General features: G+C 44.5%; 1 pseudogene; it reads right to left on the bottom strand.

Annotated features, from left to right (window-relative positions):
* Positions 1–2,122: 2,122 nt before the first annotated feature.
* LOC129010704 (HIG1 domain family member 1A, mitochondrial-like) lies at positions 2,123–6,992 on the bottom strand (annotated as a pseudogene).
* Between the last annotated feature and the right edge of the window lie 10,693 nt (positions 6,993–17,685).

Genomic DNA, 17,685 nt, shown 5'->3' with positions numbered 1-17,685 from the left:
GGGTCTGTCCTCCCCAGGGAGACCTTGTGTTTTTTTCCTGCACAAATTTTTTTTTTCCTGGAATTAATAATCTTGTTTTTTAAGATCATTTATTTTCTATGTATTTCTCACAAAATCTACCTCAAATTCTTCCCCCAGTTGCTTAAATCTCCTCTCAGAATATCTAGATATAGCAGAGAATTCTCTCCATTTCGTCTTCTTGAAGACATCACTGCTGGAGACTGCTGACCTTCTCCAATCTGACTGTTCATCCCCTCACCTTGCTGCACATCTGGCAACCTGGCATCTCTTTTCTCATTCTCCTGGGCACGTTCTTTGCCTCATTCTTTTGTTGTTGTTGTTTTGTTTTGTTTTGTTTTGAGATAGAGTCTCGCTCTTGTTGCCCAGGCTGGAGTGCAGTGGCCCACTGAACCTCCACCACCCGGGTTCAAGCTATCCTCCTGCCTCAGCCTCCCAAGTAGCTGGGACTCCAGGCGTGCACCACCACACCCGGCTAATTTTTATATTTTTAGTAGAGACGGGGTTTCACCATGCTGGCCAGGCTGGACTTGAACTCCTGAGCTCAAGTGATCTGTCCGCCTCGACCTGGCAAAGTATTGGGATTACAGGCATGAGTCACTTTGCCTGGCTGCCTCACTCTTCCGTGGGATTTTATTTGCCATATTCTATGCTTTCCTTTTCTTTATTTTTTTGATATGGTCACTTATTTTTATAACAGTACATATACCATGTTATCACCATGGAATGTAAATTCAGGTTAGACAAGAGAATTTCACAAGTGTAATGGCATTCTGTAGTATAGAAAAGCATGTATATAATGTCTGTTCAAACCAGCTTGCTTATAAATTACTAATTCCATTATAGGTAATATGTTTAACGTTTACAATTCTTATGGAGAAAATAACGCACACATTTAAAAAGTGTTCTTCAGTTACCTTTCCATGAGTGCTTGAAATACATGTTTCTGTTTCAAGCTGACATTTAAAAATTATTCTTATATTACAGCAGCAAATATAGATGTGTACAATTACAAAAGAACTAAACTAGAATTCGTTATTCTCATGTTTACAGTTATGATTCTTTAATAAATACTACTACTATGCAGCTCTATTGTAAGCTTCCTAGATTTGATTTAAACACATACACATATATACTTTCAGCTGTGGGAGGTTTTACAGGTTATATTCCATGCATTTTTTTTTTTTTTGTATTTTTAGTAGAGATGGGGTTTCATTGTGTTAGCCAGGATGGTCTCAATCTCCTGACCTCGTGATGCACCTGCCTTGGCCTCCCGAAGTGCTGAGATTACAGGCGTGAGCCACCGGACCCAGCCTCCATGCACTTTTTTGACAGAGTTCTAAAAGAGTCAGCCAGTCCACAAGACAGGCAGAAAAAAGTTAAATTAACTGGGGCAAATAGGACTCATATAACATCCAAAACATGCAAGATTCTGCAGCAAACTAGGAGTACTTCAGGGTTGGTTTGCTATCTTCTTTAGAACTAATTTTGTCTTAACAGTTTAAGAAGGTGGACATTTCAACACCATCATTTAGGTGACATGTTTCTTTTGTGTTAATTTGACTCCCCTGAATGACCTAGTTAGTAAACTAGTCACTAGTAATTCAGTCACCCTGAATCACTGAGTCACTAGCAAATCAAGCCTTCAAGAAAGAAGGCCAGTATTCACAATGCCGTGTTATCAGCTGAACCCACTCAAATAGTTTATTTTCAGCATTAATAGTAGCTTCAATAATGAGATGTGGATGCGGTGGCTCATGCCTGTAATCCCAGCACTTTGGGAGGCCGAGGTGGGTGGATCACTTGAGGTTAGGAGTACAAGACCAACCTGGCTAATAGGGTGAAACCCCGTCTCTACTAAAAAAAATACAAAAATTAGCTGGGCGTGGTAGCGAGCACCTGTAATCCTAGCTACTCAGGAGGCTGAGGCAGGAGAATCACTTGAACTCGGGAGGCAGAGGTTGCAGTGAGCAAGATTGTGCCACTGCACTCCAGCCTGGGCAACAGAGCAAGACTCCATCTCAAAAAAAAAAAAAACAAAACAAAAAAAAAGAGATGTCTAACTAAAGTAAGCTCCTCCAACAAGACCACGATAGCATCTCTTCTAAGGTGTAGGTTTTGCCCAGAATTCTCGATACATGGAATGATAGCCCATACCAACAGTCATTGCTCCTTCAACAAAGCCTTGGGCTGCCACACACATGTGGATCAGATGATGCAACATTTTAGTATTTCCCCTGCTCTTCAATTTGTATAGTACATATGCAACAATTGCTGCAAAACCTGCCATTCCAGTGGGGATGAATGGTGCCTCTTTAGCTTTTCAAATAAGTTTGGATCCCTGATTTTTATCATATGAAGAAAGGGAAACATCTGTGTCTGTTGATACAGTGATTGCTTGAATAATCTCCCTAGAGCAAGAAAACCCCCTCACATGCCAACCGGCTTCTGATCCCCACCTGTGCCTGTGTTTTTCTTGATTTATAATACTCCCGCTTTTTTGAGGAGACCATCATCCAGAAGCTTCCTGAGAAAGGGAGCAGTAAATTATTTTGGAACTTTGCGTGTTTGCTGTTGTCATTTTTCAACTGTGACCCTTGGATTGGTTGTTTGGCTGGGTAATGAATTCCTTCAGAATTATGAAGGCATTGCTACATGGTCTTCTAGCTTCTGACACTGCTGTGGAGAATGAGAAGCCTGAAGCCTTTTAATTCCTTTCCTTTCTAGGTGACTTTTCCCCTCTCTGAACTTCTTGTTTCCAATGTTCTGAAATTGCAGTGATATGTCTTGGTGAGTGGCTGTTATCTTCCATTGTGCTGGGCACTCACTCAGTGCCCCTCACTTTTGGGGAATAATCTTGAATCATCCTATTGGTGATTTCTTCCTATTTTCTCTATTCTTCTTTTTTGGAACTCCTATTACTTGGACGATGGACCTGTTGAACTGGTCCTTCTAATTTCTTATTTTTCTCTCTAGCTTTGCATCTTTTTTACTTTATTTTCTGGGAGATTTCCTCAACTTTATCTTCCCATTCTTCTGAGTTTTTCCGTCTTTTAAAGGTTTTAATCACTTTCACTTTATTTTTATTCTCTGAATTGTCCTTTTTATGGCATATTTTGTTTCAGGGTTATCTTATCTCAGAAGCTGTTACTGATAGTTCTGTCATTTTTTTTTCTCTGCATAATCTCTGCTCCACATTTCTTTTTCTGTTGTTTTGGTCTCTGTCTTCTATATTAGATTCTTTTCTTGGAGGTCTTAGACTCCTTGGTTGTCTGCTCACACTTGAGGATGGGTCACCTAAAAGCTGACTGGAAGCATTTGTTCTCTGTCTGTTCAGGTGGTACATGGATGGGCTTGTCAGTCATGAGCTTCTTTTTTTTTTTTTTTTTTCGGACTGAGTCTCACTCTGTCGCCAGGCTGGAGTGCAGTGGCGTGATCTCAGCTCACTGCAACCTCCAACTCCCTGGTTCAAGTGATTCTCCTGCCTCAGCCTCCTGCGTAGCAGTGATGACAGGCACGTGCCAACACGCCCGGCTAATTTTTGTATTTTTAGTAGAGATGGGGTTTCACCATGTTGGCCAGGATGGTCTCGATCTCCTGACCTCGTGATCCACCCACCTCAGCCTCCCAAAGTGCTGGGATTACAGGTGTGAGCCACCACACCTGGCCAGTCATGAGCTTCTTTGCACAGTGATCTGGCTGGGAACTTCTATGTCGGCATTCCTAGGTTTTCCTTCTCAGGGTGGTCAGACAGAGGAGATTGCCCATCTCTGGTCTGGCACAACCAATTCCGTTTGCCATATAGTTCTGCTGCTGCCTTAGGATATGTCCTTCTCTAGTGTAAGTGAGTAATCTCTCATCCATCTGGTTTCCACTTCTGTAAATATTTTGCTTGTCTCTTCTCCTGTTTCCCTGTCCTTATGGATTTATGCTTTTAAAAATCCCTTGGCTACATGGGTTTTCAGTGGACAAATTTGGATGCTCATGTTCAATCTACCATTTTTTACCCAGAAACTTTAAGTATATTTTAACTGGTTTTAAAACAGTAGTTTAAAAATATACATATGAATATCAAATTTCTGGGTTCATGAAAACAGGCTTGTTGACATTAAATGACTTTATAATAGAAAGATATCATGAAATTAAACTTATAATGTAAATGTGTCCTAATAAAATATTGCTTTTTTCTGAGACAGGGTCTCATTCTGACACCCAGGCTAGAGTGCAGTGGTGTGGTCTCGGCTCACTGTAGCCTCTGCCTCCTAGGCTCGGGTGACCCTCCCACCCCAGCCTCCTGAGTAGCTGGGTCTACAGGCATGTATTACCACACTGGCTAATTTTTGTATTTTTTGTAGAGATGGGGTTTCACCATTTTGCCCAGGCTGGTCTCAAACTTCTGGGCTCGAGCCGTCTGCCTGTCCTGGCCTCCAAAAGTGTTAGAGGCGTGAGCCACCACGTCCAGCCAAAATATTGCTTTTGTTTTGGTTAGTGAGGGTCTGCATAAAGCGTTGCTTGAGAAGGGGTTGGGTGATTTCTTTTGTTTGTTTTAAAGTTTGTAAACATCTCTCCCAGGCTAGCGATCACCAAACTATGGCCTTTGAACTGTGGTGAAGGTGGTGTAGCCGGCTACCAAGCTGCTCATGTGAGAGGGGCTAAGAAGGACTAATGTCTACAAGAGGGAGCATCCCAGTCCCAGGGGAAAAGGGTATGCAAATAAAGGAGACTCACCATTGCAAAGGAGGAAGAGTTATTTCCTAACACCCTCCAGTACCTTCCTAATTGCTAGCCCTTTGCCCTGGTTGCCCACATCCCTCCATAGTCACGAGCATTACAAAACATTGCATTTTAAAAAATCAACTTTATTGAGGTGTAATTTACACATAATGGCAATTTTAAGTGTACAATACAATGAATTTTCACAAATGTATCTAGTCATTTGACCAGCACCATCATCATTTCCTTTACTCAAAAACCTTTGTGTCCTTTTGCAGTCAGTCTCCTCTCTGCTGACCTGGCTGCTTCTGGCATCTACTGATCTGGTTTCTATCACTATTGTTTTGCCTTCCTAGAATTTCATATAAGTGGAATTATATAGTTTGTAGGAGTTTGTGTCTGGCTTCTTTCATTAGTATAATGCTTTTGAAATTTTCCATGTCATTGAGTGTGTCAGTAGTTCATTCCTTTGTCATGTGAAGTGGTATATTTCATCACACGGACATACTACAATTTGTTTATCCATTCGCCAGTTGATGGACTGTTGTGTTTGGGTTGTTTTCAGGTTTATCAATACTTCTGTATAGATTTATGTGTGGACATATGTTTTATAATAAATATTTAAATACTTAGGAATGGGATTGCTGGGCTATATGCTAATGCATATTTTTTAAAAACCTGCTGGCTGGGTGCGGTGGTTCACGCCTGTAATCCCAGCACTTTGGGAGGCTGAGACAGGTGAATGACCTGAGGTCAGGAGTTCGAGACCAGCCTAGCCAACTTGGTGAAACCCCATCTCTACTAAAAATACAAAAATTAGCCAAGCATGGTGGCGGGCGCCTGTAATCCCAGCTACTTGGGAGGCTGAGGCAGGAGAATCGCTTGAACCCAGGAGGCAGAGGTTGCAGTGAGCCGAGATTGCACCACTGCACTCCAGGTTGGGCGACAGAGCGAGACTCCATCTCAAAAAAAAAAAAAAAAAAAAAAAACTGCCAGACTCTTTTCCAAAGTGGCTGTACATTCCCACTGGCAATATACCATATGAGTTTTACTTTCCCAAAATCTTTCTCAACACTTGGTATTGTCACACCTTTTATCATCTGACTCATTCTTATCAGAGTTGGGATCTCATGGTTTTAACTTGTATTTCCCTAATACAATGACTAATAAGTTGAGAATCTTTTTGTGTTTATTCGCCATTTGTATATTTTCTTTTTTTTTTCTTTTTGAGACACAGTCTTGCTCTGTCACCCGGACTGGAGTGCAGTGGCACGATCACAGCTCACTGCAGCCTTGACTTCCCTGGACTCAGTGAGCCTCCGGCCTCAGCCTCCCAATTAGCTGGAACTACAGGCGGGTGCCACCTGTACAAAAATACAAAAATACAAATAATTTTTGTATTTTTAGTAGAGACAGAGTTTCACCATATTGGTCAGGCTGGTCTCAAACTCCTGACCTCATGATCCACCCACCTCAGCCTCCCAAAGTACTGAGATTACAGGCGTAAGCCATTGCACCTGGCCCATTTGTATAACTTCTTTTGTGATGTGTGTATTTGAATCTTGGGTTGTTTGTCTTCTTGTTGAGTTGTAGTAGCTCTTTATTCTGGATACAACTCCTTTATCAAATACATGTTTGCAAATCCTTTTTAGTCTAGTCAGTAGCTTTCAATTCATTTTCTTTTGTTGTTGTTTTTAAGTAATTTCAGCTTTTCCTTTTTTCCATTTGTAATTGTGATCATAATTTTTTTTTAATTTTTAAAAATTTCAATAGGTTTTTGGGAAACATGGTGTTTGGTTACATAAATAAGTTATTTAGTGGTGATTTCTGAGATTTAAGTGCACCCATCACCTGAGCAGTGTACACTGTACCCAATGTGTAGTCTTGTTTATTTTTATTTATTTATTTATTTTTGAGACGGAGTCTCGCTCTGTCACCCAGGCTGGAGTGCAGTGGCACGAACTTGGCTCACTGCAAGCTCTGCCTCCCCGGGTTCATGCCATTCTCCTGTCTCAGCCTCCCGAGTAGCTGGGACTATAGGCGCCCGCCACCACGCCTGGCTAATGTTTCATATTTTTAGTAGAGATGGGGTTTCACTGTGTTAGCCAGGATGGTCTCGATCTCCTGACCTCGTAATACGCCCACCTCAGCCTCCCAAAGGGCTGGGATTACAGGCGTGAGCCACTGCGCCCGGCCCCAGTGTGTAGTCTTTTATCCCTCACCCCACTTCCCACTCTTTGCTCTGAGTCCCCAAAGTCCATTGTATCATTCTTATACCTTTGTGTCCTCATAGCTCCCACAACTTTTACTTTAGACTCAGGGGGTACATGTGCAGGTTTGTTACATGGGTATACTGCGTGAATGTTGTGGTTGGGGGTATGATTGATCCCATCACCCAGATACTGAGCATAGTGCCCAATGGTTAGTTTTTCAGCCCTTTCCTCCTTTTCTCCCTCCTGCTTCTAGTACTCCCCAGTGTACTTCCTAATTGCTAGCCCTTTTGTTGCCATCTTTCTGGCCATAAGTACCCAATGTTTAGCTCCCACTTATAAGTGAGAACACGTGGTATTTGGTTTTCTATTCTTGCATTAATTTGCTTAGGATAATAGCCTCCAGCTGCATCCATGTTGTTGCAAAGGACATTATTTCATTCTTTTTTATGGCTGTCTAGTATTCCATGGTGTGTATGGACCACATTTTCTTTATCCAAAACACTGTTGATGGTCATGTCATGGAATCAAGTTGATTCCATGTTTTTGGTATTGTGAATGGCACTGTGATGGATATGAGCGCATGTGTCTTTTTGGTAGAACAATTTATTTTCTTTTGGGTGTATACTGAGTAATGGGATTGCTGGGTTGAATGGTAGTTCTGTTTTGTTTTGCTTTTTAATTTTTTTTTTTTTGAGACAGAGTTTCACTCTTGTTGCCCAGGCTGGAGTGCAATGGCACAATCTCAGCTCACTGCAACCTCCACCTCCCAGGTTCAAGCGATTCTCCTGCCTCAGCCTCCCAAGTAGCTGGGATTACAGCCACCCGCTGCCATGCCTGGCTAATGTTTTGTATTTTTAGTAGAGACGGGGTTTCACCATGTTGGCCAGGCTGGTCTTGAACTCCTAACCTCAGGTGATCTACCCACCAAGGCCTCCCAAAGTGCTAGGATTATGGGTGTGAGCCACCGCGCCCGGCCAGTTCTTATTTTGTTTGTTTGTTTTTGTTTTTTTGAGACAAGGTCTCACTCTGTCACCTAGGCTGGAGTGCAGTGGTGTGATCACAGCTCACTGCAGCCTTGACCTCCCTGGACTCAGTGATCCTCCCGCCTCAGCCTCCCAAGTAGCTGGAACTACAGGTACATGCCACCATGCCTGGCTAAGTTTTGTATTTTTTGTAGAGATGGGGTTTTTCCATGTTGCCCAGGCTGGTCTGAACTCTTGAACTCAAGTGATCTGCCCACCTCAGCCTCCCAAAGTTCTGGGATTACAGGCATGAGCCACTGTGCCCGGCCAATTTGAGATCTAACTTTTTTTTTTTTTTTTTTTTTTTTTTTTTTTGAGACAGAGTCTTGCTCTGTCGCCCAGGCTGGAGTGCAGTGGCGTGATCTGGGCCCACTGCAAGCTCTGCCTCCTGGGTTCATGCCATTCTCCTGCCTCAGCCTCCTGAGTAGCTGGGACTACAGGCACACACCACCATGCCCAGCTAATTTTTTGTATTTTTAGTAGAGATGGGGTTTCACCGTGTTAGCCAAGATGGTCTCGATCTCCTGACCTCGTGATCTGCCCACCTTGGCCTCCCAAAGTGCTGGGATTACAGGCGTGAGCCACTGCACCAGGCCAAGATCTAACTTTTTGAGGTAGGCATTTAGTGCTATAAACATTCCTCTTGGAATGTTTTCATTTATTTCAAAGAATATTTTGATTTCTGCCTTAATTTTATTGCTTACCCAAAAGTCATTCAGGAGTAAGTTAATTTTATTGCTTACCCAAAAGTCATTCAGGAGTAAGTTGTTTAATTTCTATGTAATTTTGTGGTTTTGAAGATCTTCTTGTTTTGATTTCTATTTTTATGCCACTGAGGTGTGAGAATATGGTTGGTATGATTTCAATTTTTTTGAGTTTATAGAGACTTGCTTTATGGCCAAGCATGTGGTTGATCTTGGAGTGTGTACTGTGTTCAGATGAGAAGAATGTGTATTCTGAGGTTGATGGTTGGAGTATTCTGTAAATGTCTATTAGGTCCAATTGGTCAGGTGTCGAATTTAAGTCCTGAATTTCTTTGTTAGTATTTTGCCTTGCTGATCTGTCTAATGCTGTCATTGGGGTGTTAAAGTCTCCCAATATTATTGTGTGGTTGTCTATGTCTTTTTGTAGGTCTAGAAGTACTTGTTTTATGAATCTAGGTGCTCCAATGTTGGGTGCATATATATTTAGAATAGTTAAGTCTTCTTGTTGAATTGAATCCTTTATCTGAAAGGGATGTCCAATCTTTTGGCTTCCCTGGGCCACACTGGAAGAAGAATTGTCTTGGCTCAAACATAAAATACACTAACAATAGCTGATGAACTAAAAAAAAAAAAAAAAAAAAAAATCATAAAAAAACCTCATAATGTTTTAAGGCAGTTTATGAATTTGTGTTGGGCTGCATTCAAAGCTGTCCTGGGCCGCATGCAGCCCATGGGTCACAGGTTGGACAAGCTTCCTTTATCATTATGTAATGCCATTCTTTGTCCCTTTTTAAAAAAAAAAAAAAAACTTTGTTGGATTAAAGTCTGTTTTATCTAAGAATAGTGACCCTTGCTCTTGTTTTCCATTTGTGTGATCTTTCTCCAACCCTTTATGTTGAGCCTATTGGTATCATTATGTGTGAGATGGGCCTCTTGAAGACAGCAGACAGACAGGTCTTGTTTTTTCATCCAACTTGCAGCTCTGTGCCTTTTTTTTTTTCCCTTTCTTCTGTTATTCTAAATATCTCTATGATCAACATGTTAATGGTTAAAACTTTTTGCATATATTTATTTACTTACGATCAAAATTAAATAATTAAAATTTCTGCATTGAAGTGTGTCATGTTTTAAAGCTTTTTATATGTATTGCCAAATTATCCTGTAGATAAATAATGGAAATTTTTGCAGTCCCAACTACAGCGTGTAAATATGCCATTTTCTCCATACCCTAACCTATGCTGAGTATTACCACTCTTAATAATCCTGCCAGATGAATAGATGAGAAATAGCATTATCATGCTGTTTTAATTTGCATTTGTTTTTACCACATTAAACATTTTCCCACATGTTTCATGGCCATTAGTATTTCTTCTTTGGTTAATTAATTCTTCATGTCCTTAGCCCATTTTTCTGTTATAGGTCTACATTTTCTTATCAAATTTTTTTTTTTTTTTTAAGTATTTATTGATCATTCTTGGGTGTTTCTCGGAGAGGGGGATGTGGCAGGGTCATAGGATAATAGTGGAGAGGTCAGCAGATAAACACGTGAACAAAGGTCTCTCTGGTTTTCCTAGGCAGAGGTCCCTGCGGCCTTCCACAGTGTTTGTGTCCCTGGGTACTTGAGATTAGGGAGTGGTGATGACTCTTAACAAGCATGCTGCCTTCAAGCATCTGTTTAACAAAGCACATCTTGCACCGCCCTTAATCCATTTAACCCTGAGTTGACACAGCACATGTTTCAGAGAGCACGGGGTTGAGGGTAAAGTTATAGATAACAGCATCCCAAGGCAGAAGAATTTTTCTTAGTACAGAACAAAATGGAGTCTCCTATGTCTACTTCTTTCTACACAGACACAGTAACAATCTGATCTCCCTTTCTTTTCCCCACATTTCCCCTTTTTCGACAAAACCGCCATCGTCATCATGGCCCGTTCTCGATGGTCGCTGTCTCTTCGGAGCTGTTGGGTACACCTGCAGAAAGGCTGTCACTTCACATTTGGAAGATTGCACAGCGGCCAGGCAGAGGCGCTCCTCACTTCCCAGATAATGGGCAGCCGGGCAGAGGCTCTCCTAACTTCCCAGACAGGGCGGCCAGGCAGAGGCGCTCCTCACATCCCAGACGGGGCGGCCAGGCAGAGGCGCTCCCCACTTCCCAGACAGAGTGGCGGCCGGGCAGAGGCGCTCCTCACTTCCCAGACAATGGGCGGCCGGGCAGAGGCGCTCCTCACCTTCCAGACGGGGCGGCCGGGCAGAGGCGTTCCTCACTTCCCAGATGGGGCGGCCGGGCAGAGGTGCTCCTTACTTCCCAGACGGGGCAGCCGGGCAGAGGCGCTCCTCACTTCCTAGACAGGGAGACCAGGCAGAGACGCTCCTCACATCCCAGACGGGGTGGTGGCCGGGCAGAGGCGCTCCTCACTTCCCAGACGGGGTGGCGGCCGGGCAAAGGCGCTCCTCAATTCCCAGACGGGGTGGCGGCCGGGCAGAGACGCTCCTCACCTCCCAGACGGGGTGGCGGCCGGGCAGAGGCGCTCCTCACCTCCCAGACGGGGTGGCGGCCGGACAGAGGCGCTCCTCACTTCCCAGATGGGGTGGCGGCTGGGCAGAGGCACTCCTCACATCCCAGATGGGGCGGCCGGGCAGAGGCGCTCCTCTCATCCCAGACGGGGCGGCCGGGCAGAGGCGCTCCTCACATCCCAGACGATGGGCGGCCAGGCAGAGACCCTCCTCACTTCCTAGACGGGGTGGCGGCCGGGCAGAGGCTGTAATCTTAGCACTTTGGGAGGCCAAGGCAGGCGGCTGGGAGGTGGAGGTTGTAGCGAGCCAAGATCACGCCACTGCACTCCAGCCTGGGCAACATTGAGCATTGAGTGAGCGAGACTCCGTCTGCAATCCCAGCACCTCGGGAGAGGTGGAGCAGATCACTCGAGGCGGGCAGATCACTCGAGGTCAGGAGCTGGAGACCAGCCCGGCCAATACTGCGAAACCCCGTCTCCACCAAAAATACAAAAACCAGGCAGGCGTGGCGGTGCGTGCCTGCAATCCCAGGCACTCGGCAGGCCGAGGCAGGAGAATCACAGGAGCGCGAGGCAGGGAGGTTGCAGCGAGCTGAGATCATGGCAGTACAGTCCAGCCTCGGCAACAGAGGGAGACCGTCGAAAGAGAGAGGGAGGGAGGGAGGAAGGAAGGAAGGAAGGAAGCAAGCTCTGTGCCTTTTAAGTGAGCTGTTTAGACTGTTTACATTCAAGGTTAATATTGATATGTGAGATTTTGATCCTATCATGAAGTTATTAGCTGGTTGCTTTGTAGTTTCTATTATGCAGTGGCTTTATAGAATCTGTCAGCTGTGCACCTAACTATTTTTGTGGTAGCAGGTATTGTTCTTCTATTTCCATGTTTAGAACTCCCTTAAGGATCTCTTGTAAGGCTAGTTTAGTGGTAACAGATTCCCTTAGCACTTGCTTGTCTGGAAAAGCTTTTATTTCTCCTTCAACTATGAAGTTTATTTTATTTTATTTTATTTTTGAGACGGAGTTTCGCTCTGTCGTCATGCTGGAGTGCAGTGGCACGATCTCAGCTCACTGCAACCTCCGCCTCCCAGGTTCAAGCGATTCTCCTGCCTCAGCCTCCCAAGTAGCTGGGACTACAGGTGCACGCCACTATGCTCAGCTAATTTTTGTATTTTTAGTAGAGATAGACTTTCACCATGTTGGCCAGGATGGTAAAGTGCTGGGATTACAGGTGTGAGCCACAGCACCCGACCCAATTATGAAGTTTAGTTTGGCAGGATATGAAATTCTTGGTTGGAATTACTTTTTCTTTTAAGAATGCAGATGGGCCGGGCGTGGTGGCTCACACCTGTAATCCCAGCACTTTGAGAGGCCAAGGTGGGTGGATCTTTTGAGGTCAGGAGTCCAAGATGAGCCTGGCCAACATGGTGAAAGCCCATCTCTGCAAAAAATACAAAAATTAGCTTGGCGTGGTGGCAGGTGCTTGTAGTTCCAGCTACTTGGGAAACTGAGGCAGGAGAATTGCTTGAATCTGGGAGGTGGAGGTTGCAGTGAGCCAAGATCACACCACTGCACTCCAGCCTGGGCAACAGATCAAGACTGTCTCAAAAAAAAAAAAAAAAAAAAAAGTTGAGGGCTGGGTACCATGGCTCACACCTGTAATCCCAGCACTTTAGAAGGCTGAGACGGGTGGATTCCTTGAGCCCAGGAGTATGAGAACAGCCTGGGCAACGTGGTGAAACCCCATCTCTACATTTTCTTTTTCTTGAGACAGAGTCTCCCTCTGTAGCCCAGGCTGGAGTGCAGTGGCATGATCTCAGCTCACTGCAAGCTCCACCTCCCGGGTTCACACCATTCTCCTGCCTCAGCCTCCTGAGTGGCTGGGACTACAGGCGCCCGTCACCACGCCCGGCTAATTTTTTGTATTTTTAGTAGAGACGGGGTTTCACTGTGTTAGCCAGGATGGTCTCGATCTCCTGACCTTGTGATTCACCTGCCTCGGCCTCCCAAAGTGCAGGGATTACAGGTGTGAGCCACTGCGCCTGGCCTACATTTTTATTTATTTATTTTTTTTTGAGACACAGTCTTGCTCTATTGCCCAGGCTGAAGTGCAGCAGTGCAGTCTCAATTCACTGCAATCTCAGCCTCCCAGGTTCAAGCAATTCTCATGCCCCAGTCTCCTGAATAGCTGGGACTACAGGTGCATGCCACCACGCCTGGCTAATTTTTGTATTTGTATTTGTATTTTTTTATTTTGAAACAAAGTCTTGCTCAGTCGTCCAGGCTGGAGTGTAGTGGTGGGATCACAGCTCACTGCAACCTCTGCCTCCCAGGTTCAAGCGATTCTCCTGCCTCAGCCTCCTGAGTAGCTGGGATTACAGGCACCCACCACCATGCCTGTCTAATTTTTGTATTTTTAGTAGAGATGGGGTTTCACCATGTTGGCCAGGCTGGTCTTGAACTCCTGACTTCAGGTGATCTACCTGCCTCAGCCTCCCAAAGTGCTGGGATTACAGGCATAAACCACTGTGCCTGGCCTAATTTTTTTATTTTTAGTAGAGGCAAGGTTTCACCATGTTGGTCAGGCTGGTCTCAAACTCCTAGCCTCAAGTGATTCGCTCGCCTCAGCCTCTCAAGTGCTGGGATTACAGGCATGAACCACTGTGCCTGGCCTTGTTCGTTTTTTAAAATTACCTTTTTTATATATTTGTCTGACTAGGTTAGTTCAAAAGACCAAATTTCAAGCTCTGAAATTCTTTCTTCTGCGTGATCCAGTCATTGATAAAGCTTTCAATTGTATTTTGAAATTCTTTAAGTGAGTTTTTCTTTTTTTTTTTGAGATGGAGTCTCGCTCTGTCGCCCAGGCTGGAGTGCAGTGGCGCAATCTTGGCTCACTGCAAGCTCCACCTCCCATGTTCACGCCACTCTCCTGCCTCAGCCTCCTGAGTAGCTGGGACTACAGGCGCCCGCCACCATGCCCGGCTAATTTTTTGTATTTTTAGTAGAGATGGGGTTTCACTGTGTTAGCCAGGATGGTCTTGGTCTCCTGACCTCGTGATCCGCCTGCCTCGGCCTCCCAAAGTGCTGGGATTACAGGCGTGAGCCACCACGCCCGGCCTGAGTTTTTCAATTCCAAAAGCTCTGACTGATTTATTTTCAAGATGTTTATCTATTCCTTCATTTTGTGGATTGCTTTAGAAGTTTCTTTAGGTTGATGTTCAAGCTTGTCTTGGATCTTGTTGAGTTTCCTAGCAATCCATACTTTGAATTCTTTATCTGTCATTTCTGAGTTTCAATTTTGGTTAAGGACTAGAGATCTAGTTTGATCCTTTGGTGGTATCACTACATTCAGATTTTTCATGGTGCCAGAATTCTTGCTTTGGTTCTTTCTCATCTGGAGATGCTGGCAATTCTAATTTGTGTGTGTGTGGGTAGAATTTTTTTCTTTTTATTTCTTTCCCTATAATATCGGTTTTTTTTTTTCCCCTTCCCTTTCCCTCTCCCCTGCCTAGCGGGTAATGACTGTAGAGAATATTAGATTGGGTCTTTTGGCTTTTGTTTCTATAGCCTTGTATACTATCAGCAGATTTTATATTGGGTTGTGCGGTTTGATGTACAGGCCAGTAGATGGCACTTATAAGTAAGAGCCAGCTGTGGCCAACGTGGCTGGGTATATTCTTGATCCTTGTTTACTGGCAGAAGCTCTCTGTTGCCTCAAGCAATGGGCTGATCCATGGAATGCACAGTGGCTTGAGCTCCCTGCTCAGTCCCAGGAGGTAAGATGAGTGGGGCTGGACCAGAGCTGGCCTGTCTACAGGTCCCTCAATGGCAGGCACAGCACCAACACCAAGGGAGAATCCAGTGGGCTGCCACCTAGTGCCCAGAGGTGTTGCTAGTTGTTGAGTTGGGAAACCTCCTTGGCCCCAAGTTCTATGCACAAGGAACCAGGGTGGCCTAAACTCTTAATCCAGGAGAGTGCATGCTCCAGGTGTCTGAGTGTGGAATGCAGAGGGCACTGCTGCACCACAATCTCTACACAGGGAGGGTGGGTGGCAGGCTGCTAATTCAGGTGAACGGATGCTCCGACTGCCTAGAGATCTGTCTGGGCATGGGGTGGATAGGGTGCCTCTTCACCATGGTCTCTATACAGGAAGGGTGTGCCAACTCAGACTGCAAATGCAGGCAAGCAGGTGCTCCAAATGCCTGAAGATCTGCCTGGGTGTGGAGCAGAGTGAGCCCCACTTCACTAGAGTGTCTGCACAGGAAGGATAGGGCAGCTCAGGCTGCTGATCTGGGTGAGTGGGCGCTCTAAATGCCTGGAGATCTCCCTGAGTGTCAAGCTGAGAGGGCCCCACTGCACCACAATCTCAGGGGAACAGTCTAGCATACCAAGCAATAACTCACTGAGACCAGTCCACAGGTCACCAAGCTGACCCTGGTTGCATCTTGTTGCCTAGGAGAAACCATAGCTGTAGCAGTCCCTTTCCCACCCCAGTCCTGTGACAGGGAAGAGCACATTGCCAGCACCTACTGCAAGGTGCTTTCTACAATTCTGGCTGTAGAAGCCTCTGTGCAACTCGAGAGCAGGCACTCCAATCTCTGGCCCAAGACTAAAATGCCTGTGTGGCCATGCTACTGTGTCGCCAAAGAATGACTAACTTTGTATGCCTGGATTAAAAGTGGCATCCTGGGCCTGGGAAATGCCTACAGCTTTTCCCAGTGTCTTTCCTTCTCAGTGTCTCCAAATATCTTCTCAAGTTAGCTCCAGGACTTGGGAGAAACAAAGTGCTCTCCCTTGGCCTCTGTTGCTTGTATCTCCAGTGGAAAGAGCCTGTCTGCCTCTCATGTACTGGGGCTTCACTCACTTTTATGAGCCAAATGCCATCACGGGGGCTGTTTGCCTTTGTTTTCCTCCCTGAGACCTAGGGTGTTCTTCATGATTCTGTTGGATTCCCATTTTCTTTCTTGAGTTAAAGCCCACAGAGTTGATCTGTATGCACTATCTTGCTATGTGACTGAGGAACACTAACAGCCCCAAATCTGCCATCTTGGGAAAAAAAAAGTTTTTTCGTTTTTGTTTTTTTTTTGGAGACGGAGTCTTGCTCTGTCACTCAGGCTGGAGTACAGTGATATGATCTCAGCTAACTGCAACCCAGGACTCCTGGGTTCAAGCAATTCTCCTGCCTCAGCTTTTCCGAATAGCTGGGATTACAGGTGCACACCACCACACCCAGCTAATTTTTATATTTTTAGTAGAGACAAGGTTTCACCATGTTGGCCAGGCTCGTCTTGAACCCCTGACCTCAAGTGATCCACCCGCCTCAGGCTCCCAAAGTGCTGGGATTACAGGCATGAGCCACCGCACCTGGCCAACTTTTTTTTTTTTTTTTTAAGGTATGAAGTCTTGCTAAGTTGCCCAGGCTGGACTTCAGCTCCTGGAATCAAGCAATCCTCTTGTTTCAGCCTCCCAATCAATTCATTTTCTTTTATGTCTATATTTGTGAGCAATATTAGTTTGTAGTACTTTTTTTTCTTGTCATGTTTTTCTGGTTTTGGTATCAAGATAATGCTAACCTCAGCTGAGTGCGGTAGCTGAGCCTGTAATCCCAGCACTTTGGGAGGCCAAGGTGGGTGGATCACCGGGGGTCAGGAGCTTGAGAGCAGCCTGACCAACATGGTGAAACCCCATCTCTACTAAAAATACAAAAATTAGCTGGGCGTGGTGGCACACACCTGTAGTCCCAGCTGCTAGGGAGGCTGAGGTGGGAGAATAACTTGAACCCAGGAGGTGGAGGTTGCAGTGAGCCGAGATCGTGCCACTGCACTCTGGCCTGGGCAACAGAGTGAGACTCTGTCTCAGAAAAAATAAATAAATAAATAAAATAAAAATAATGCTAACCTCATAAAATGATTTGAGAAGTGTTCTTTACTATTCAATTTTTTGAAAGAGTTTTTATAGAACCGTATCTTTTTTTTTCTTAAATGTTTGGCAGAACTCACCAATTAAACTATCTGGGGCTGGAGTTTTCTTTGAGGGAAAGGTTTTTTATATTACGAATCCAATTTCTTTAGTAGATTTATGGATATTCAAAGCTTTTTTTTTCTTTAGTGAGCATTGATAGGTTATGTATGTTAAAGAATTTGCCCATTTCATCTAATTTACCAAGTTTATTGGCATAAAGGTTTTTCATATTGCCCTCTCATATTATTCCCACTGTAGAGTCTGTAGTCTCTTATTCTTCATGTTCGTAGCTTGTCTTCTCTGTTTTCTTCCTGGTAAATATGGCTAGAGTTTTATCAATTGCATTAATCTTTTCAAAACATCAGATTTTAGTTGCATTGATTTTCTTCTATTTTTTTTTTTTGTTTTCTATTGGTCTCTATTCTTATCCTTATTATTTCCTTCCTTCTGCTTATTTTGGGTTTTTTTGTTCTTCCTTTTCTAGTTTTTTCCTCTAAGCACTAATTTGGCGGCATCCTCAAAATTGTGATATGTTTCTATTTTTAC

Source organism: Pongo pygmaeus, chromosome 10 (genome assembly GCF_028885625.2).
Source record: "Pongo pygmaeus isolate AG05252 chromosome 10, NHGRI_mPonPyg2-v2.0_pri, whole genome shotgun sequence".
Taxonomy (NCBI): domain Eukaryota; kingdom Metazoa; phylum Chordata; class Mammalia; order Primates; family Hominidae; genus Pongo; species Pongo pygmaeus.
This window is presented reverse-complemented; position numbering and strand designations above follow the sequence as displayed.